Raw genomic sequence first — 6,761 nt, forward strand, 5'->3', positions numbered from 1 at the left:
TCTATGCCACAGCACACCACACTGTTTTGATTACTGTAGCTTTGTAGTAATTTTTGAAAGCAGGAAGTGTGGGACGTCCACATTTGTTATTTTTTGAGATTGTTTTGACTGTTCGGAGTCTCTTGAAATTGCACATTATTTGTAGGATAATTTTTTTATTTCTACAAAAAAAGTTGAGATTTTGATAGAGATTGAATGGAATCTATAGATCACTTTTACAATGTATTGACTTCTTAAGTTTTCCAATCTCAACAATGAACATGTCACCATTTATTTGTTTTTAACTTCTTTCTGCAATGTTTTATAGTTTTCAGAGTATTAGTGTTAAGCCTCCTTGGTTAGGTTTATTTCTAAGTATTTTATTCTTTTAAATACTTTTGCAAATAGAATTGTTTTCTTAATTTTCTTTCCAGATTGTCTATTACTAATGTAAAAAACACAACTGACTTTTGTGTGTTGATTATATATTCTACAACTTTGCTGGGTTCATGTATTAGTTCTGACAGGTGTGTGTGTGTGTGTGTGATCTTTTAGCTTTTTGACATTTAAAGTCATGTCATCATCAAGTAAGTCTGTTCTTCCGATTATGAACAATTATACTTATTTATTGAAAGTAATCTTGAGCCTGTCTGAAAATAAGTGAAAGGACACTACCAATTCCTTCTGGATCACCCTGCTTTTGGGTGGGAAGAAATTCACCGTCTCAGAGATGCACTCTCCACACTCGTAGTAACTGGCATTATATTCAGACATCTTTAATGGTGTAACTGGTTGATTCTTTTCATTTATGGCTTGTATTCACGTGTTTGTCTTTCTGCCCCGGTGCCTGCCATATATAAATGAATTTTAAGCCATTTAAAATATGCTGAATGGTTCTTCTTGGCTTTGTTTCCCACAGATACAGGCCAGGGGGCAAACCTCCAGCTTGCAGCACTCACTTTGCAGATCCAGTGCGAATTATTTGTATTGACACTGTCTGCTCTCTCCGCTTTCTCCTTGAAATGACAAGGAACTGAGTACAGTGGACACTGGCTTCTGTGTCCCCCGCTCCCCCCAAGCCATGGGCTGCTACATCAAAGGTCTGCAGTGGGCTGCCCTTCCCATAATATTTCAATTTAAGCACCGACTCACTTCCGTGGAATCACATCTCATTCACGCTGTGGCCGTTGCAAGAGACAGGGATCATTATGGAGCAAGCACTTAGGAAAAACAGATTACACCCTGGCCCCGAGCAGCCAGGTAAGGGGACGCATGGAGGGAGACGTGTCCCGAGGAACAACCAGGAGAAGTGGGGGCTCCCGGGAGATGTCGGGGCCAGGGTAGGGTAGGAACCCCGTCCACTCCAGATTGTCAGGCTGGAGTCAAGTGCATCCCCATTGTCACCTCGGACTCCCCACCTTGCTCTCAGAAGCCGCCTCTCTGCTTGTCTCTGGTTAGTGCAGTAAAGGCAATTCCCCTGTGCTTTCAGGTCCAAGATGATCCTGTTCTCTTTAGATTTCCCTTTATCCATTCTTATTTTTAGTCTTTTCTACACACACAGGATGGACCTGGACGCACATTATGCAGACCACTATTCTGCAGGCCCTGCCTTTAAATTGCATTCATTGGTTTAGACAGACCCTCCAGTGAGGAAATAGAAATCATCTTTTGTTTGTTTGTTTTATTTTCTCTCCAGCCTCTGCAGTTCGCAGCCTAATAATTTCATTTTAAAAGGAACACCTGTCATGATGGTTTGCTCTATTTACCATTAAAACGGGAAGAAAGAACCTTATTAAATCTCCAGCTAGAACAAGGCTCCTCCTTTTCTTCGCCTTCCTTCCTTTCTCTTTCTCTCTTTCTTTTTTTCTTGCTGTCTTCCTTCTTGTCTTTCTGTCTTTTCCGCTCCCTCTGCCCGTGGCATTGTGTGTGCTGGATATCGCCAGGATGTGGCTCAGTCCCTTCAGGAAAGGTCCAGAAGTTTGGTCAGCAGGGTCTTGTCTTGGTTCCCTTTGGATAACTACGACCTTTTGACGTGGGCGCATATGTGATTATTTGAATGGGTGAATTTATAATACTTGAATAACCAGTTCGTTTCGGCAAAAATTGTGATTTTAGAGAGAAAAGAACACTTGAGAACTATAGACTCCAGCAAAGGTTCATATTTACAGTATTTGGAAACACACTTGGCCTGATGTTACGCAGCCTAACTGTGGATCCCAGGTTTCACCGATGCCTAGGTTGTACCCCAGATGCTGCAGGGACATGGTGCCCGCTCTGGAGAATGAGCAGCTTCCACAGTGCCCAGGAGCCAGAGTTTCCAACCCAGACTCAGGAGCGAAAGTCTATCTTTTCCGTTTCTGGGACCTGGAAGTATTTGCACGACTTTCTGGGCCTCAGGTATCCCATTGCCCACCAGGAATTACCTTCCTCCAGGATCATGGTCAAGATGACCTGAGATGGTGATGCTTAGCCTGCGGTAAATACTCTGTAAATATATAAACTATCATTTTAAATCACATGCGCTGACCTGTTTCCTTTAAAGGGTCCACTGAAAATCCCATATGATTAATTGTAGCTTTGATTGATGAACTGGCTGGAGGAGTCCACAAATTGTGCTTCTGCAGTGTAGGGCTCATGCAGTGTGGGCCGCTTGAGGAGCTGGGGTCGCACTGTATGTTCACCCCCCGTGACCCCATCCCCTGCCCACAGGTGTATTCTCCCCACCATCTCCCCGTATCCCCATCACCTGCCCTCAGGTGTGTTCTCCCCACCATCCCCCCATGTCCCCATCACCTGCCCACAGGTGTGTTCTCCCCACCATCCCCCGTGACCCCATCACCTGCCCATAGGTGTACAGCCCCGCCATTCCCCCTGTGACCCCACCACCTGCCCTCAGGTGCACTCTCCCACCATCCCCCCTGTGTCCCCATGACTTGCCCAGAGTTGTATTCTCCCCACCATCTCCATGACCCCATCACCTGTCCACAGGTGTATTCTCCCTACCATCCCCCCTGTGACCCCATCACCTGCCTTCAGGTGCACTCTCCCACCATCCCCCCTGTGTCCCCATCACTTGTCAGAGTTGTGGTCTCCTCACCATCACCCTGTGACCCCATCACCTGCCCACAAGTTTACTCTCCCCACCATCCCCCGTGTCCCCATCACCTGCCGACAGATGTAGTGTCCCCACCATCCCGCCGTGCGAGCCCATTACCTGCCCACAGGTGTAGTCCCCCTTCCGTGAGCCCACCACCTGGCCATGTCATCCTCTGTTGCCCATTCTATTGGCCTCTGAGTGGTCCTGGCTGATGGCTGAGGTTTCCACGCCCCTGGGAGGTCTCAGGTGTCCAGGAGGGAGGGGCTTGCTTCAGTTGCCCTGGTCTTCACAAGCTGGCTGTAACTCAGTCTTTCACATTTTCATTCTTTCCTTCTCTGAGGAGGTTGGCAGAGAAATTACAGAAACTCAGTGGAGATGGTTGGGTTCATGAACTTAATTCTTTCCTAGTGTACAAATAGGTGTTTGCTTAACATCTCCCTGTGAACGTCTCCCTTCACCTCCTCACCGGACCCATCCTTCACACGGCTCCTCTTCCACCAGCATTCCAGAGAGTGAGAGGACAGCAGCAGTGTCCTCTAAGAAGTCAGTCGTTTGGGGTTTTGAGGAGAACTTTTAAGAGATGCCTGTGTTTTATGTTTAGAACACACACCAAAAATATTTCAGTTTTAGGACCCTGGAAGACTCTTTACAAAAAGTTTTCTGCCCCCACACCCTCCACCCCCTGCCCCCGCTCCTGAGTCTTGTTCCATCTATGCTGTAGAGAAGGGGTTCCTTAGATGGGGTTCCATAGATGAAGCCATCCCATAGGATTTGCCCTTAAACAATGTTGTGTTCGAGCATTCAGCTGTTCAGAGGAAAGTGCTTGGTGAGGCAGAATCACCAGTGGACACAGTGAACCCACTCTGGCCATGTATACACGGCTCCAGGCCACACCTGTCTTAGCAGCAGAGGCGGAGGCCAGGGAAGCTCTTCAGGTAACTCAGACCAGGACAGATATTCCCATTCCTCATTTGAAACTTGTATTTTTTCCATGTCCTTAGGTTGCTATTTTTAGTTCTCCACATTCCTAGAAGGCATGCAGTTGAGGTTCATGACAGTATTCTCTCAACGTGTGATTCAAAGACAGAGACCGTTTCCCACCCATCAGTTCTCACACTGCCCCATTCTGCAGCTTCACCATCCCTGCACTAAGAAGGCAGGCCCTGCACCCCCTGCACCCAGCCGCTGGGGTCCTCAGGCTTATAGATAGAAAACTCAGGAATGAGTATGTTTCCCCATGATGTGCAGTTTAGCCTAGAAACTATACAGAGCGGGGGTCCCTGCTGGCATTCCTTCTTTGTACTAGTACAGCTTCGGAAAGCACTGGTTCTCTGAGGTGCGCTCAGCTGCATCTGGAAGGTGCAGTGTGCACGGCAATGCCACTTGACACCAAGGTGTGAGCATTTGAGCTGTGCTGGAAGGTTCTCCATGGATTGGTGCCCGCCCTGGAGGGTCCTGTGCCGTGCACTTGAGGAGGCTGTGGTGGTGAGGAGAGACTCTAGAGCAACCCGCACTCCTGATAAGTCAGATAAGAGTGCATCCTCTAGGCAAGTTTATATTGCAAATTTAAAGAAATGAACCAAGACGTAGCGAGGGCGCTGAGCCAGGACTGAGAGTCTGGGTCTTGGGTGGCTTTGGGTCATTACGCCCTCCCGAGTGGATTGCTCTAAGCCTTGTTTATTTGTTAATGTGAAGAGTTGGATGGAATTGCCTTTGCTCTAAAATATTGTATTCTGCCTAAAGTCTCTGGGTCAGCAAACACATGCCACAGGGCTTCTCTCTCCGCATGGGAATGCACACCTGAGTAGGGAGGCTGGCCAGCCCATGCTCCCCCAGTGGGGTGGGTGTTAGCTGGCTAGGGCTGCTGGAACAGAGGGGATTCAACCACATAAATGTATTTTCACAGCCTGGAGGCCTGAAGCCCCAGATCCCGGTGCCACAAGGCCAGGCTCCCTCTGAGGGCACTAGGGAGGACCTGTGCCCATCCTTTCCAGCTCCTGGTGGTTCCTTGGCTTATGGCAGCAAAGCTTGGCACCTTCACATGGCACTCTCCCTTTATGTGCATGGATGTGTCCAATTTTCCTTTTCTATCGGGGCCCCAGCCGTACTGGCTTAGGGGCCCATCCTGCTCTAACAGGACCTTGTCTGAACTCTTGACATCTGCAAGACTCTGTATGCCAATAAGAGCACGTTCTGAGATGCTGGGGGTTAGGACTTAAGCACAGAAAATTTGTGGGGAGGTACACAGTTCAATCCATCTGGAAAGTAGATAACCATGGCAGTGTGGAAAGAGGGGTGTGGGTACAAGCAGGGGGTGGCCTCACTGGTGAAACTGTGCATGGCCCCACAAGGTGGTGGCTGAGTGTGGAAGGCACTGGAGCTGCCCCGTGATAGGGACGGGGCAGTGTGGCCAGCAGCATCATCTGCCTTTGTCATCACTGGGTGGGGCCAGGAGGGCAATGCTACTCTTCCCCTCACACCTCCTATAGGCAAGTTGGCCAGGTGTCAATGCAGCCAGGTGACACGGCTGCCTGGAGGGCGGGAGCAGACAGCCCCATGGAGGCTCTAGGAGACAGACGGGGAGGCCTCAGCTGTCCAGGAGCTGAAGTGAGCAGCCGAGGGTGCCGGGGTAGATGCGCCCTCGCACCAGGCTCTGAGCGCCCCAGCGCGCTTCCTTGCCTTGACTTTCCTCACTGGGAACCCAGGCCTGGAGTCCATGTGAAGCCTCAGCCCAGGGGAGGGTCCACCTGTCCAGCAGGCTCCCACCATCCAGCTCGCCCTGGGTGGTGCCCTCAGAGGTGCCTGGGCATGGGCCACCTCGGGGATTCTGGAGGGGCCTCCGGACAGTGCAGCCACGAGCAGTCCTCTGCTTCTCAGCACCCAAGACAGGGAACCAGAGCACAGCACTGAACACATTTTAGTTCTGTTTTAGTTCAAGTGCTGCTTGCTGAATTTCCCTGAACTCCGAGAAGAGCCTGATGCAGAGGAAGCGTCGGAGATCTTCTGTATGTTTTCTCATCTGGGCCAAGTGTTTTCAACGGTTTCAAAAGTTGGCATTCACTGAATTTCAGCTCCCCTTGGCTTGATCTCTCATACAAAGGTTCTCACATTCCCTAAAAATAGGAAATAATTTTCTCACTCAACAAACAACTTTTCTGTCACCATGAGAGGATTCCCAGCCCTGCCCCGCAAAGCGTGTTTCAGTATCACGTCCTTTCACCAGCGCAGCAATTATGAAGCCATCTGCTGCAAAAAAGTTAGTGTTCTAACTCTCAGAAAACTGAAAGCCTTCTTCAGAAAAGTATTTTCAATGCATTCTAGACACATCCACAGGCGTGTCTTTGCCAGGGCTCCCCTGGACGAGCAGCCCTCCTGAAGTGGGGATGGAAGCAGCTCCCACAAGAGTCCTTTATTAGGAACCCTCTGAAGAGAGAGGGGGCGAGCAGGGCTGTGGTGGGTTTCTCTCCTCCAGGTGGTAGCCTGTACGTTTTGTTGTTATTGTTGTTGTTGTTGTTTTTGAAAAGGGTTTTTCCTTGTGAGCAGTCTCCAGTTTCTACTCAGATGTCTGAGATATTTGCTGTGAGTCTACCATGAACCAACCCCTGTCCTAGAGAGGTACCCCTGGGGGCGTTCCCCAGCGGGGAGAGGGCCCTCCCCAAAGGGAAATTTTGCACTTGTCTCGTGT

General features: G+C 49.5%; 1 long non-coding RNA gene across 1 annotated transcript; it reads left to right on the forward strand.

The window, feature by feature from the left end:
* The first annotated feature begins 519 nt into the window (after positions 1 to 519).
* LOC105531479 lies at positions 520 to 4,240 on the forward strand. Its single transcript, XR_001004810.1, has 3 exons — positions 520 to 1,239; positions 2,217 to 2,455; positions 4,078 to 4,240. It is a non-coding gene; the product is annotated as an uncharacterized LOC105531479 (long non-coding RNA).
* Positions 4,241 to 6,761: the final 2,521 nt, after the last annotated feature.

This window comes from Mandrillus leucophaeus, unplaced genomic scaffold (assembly GCF_000951045.1).
Source record: "Mandrillus leucophaeus isolate KB7577 unplaced genomic scaffold, Mleu.le_1.0 Scaffold89, whole genome shotgun sequence".
NCBI classification, from domain to species: domain Eukaryota; kingdom Metazoa; phylum Chordata; class Mammalia; order Primates; family Cercopithecidae; genus Mandrillus; species Mandrillus leucophaeus.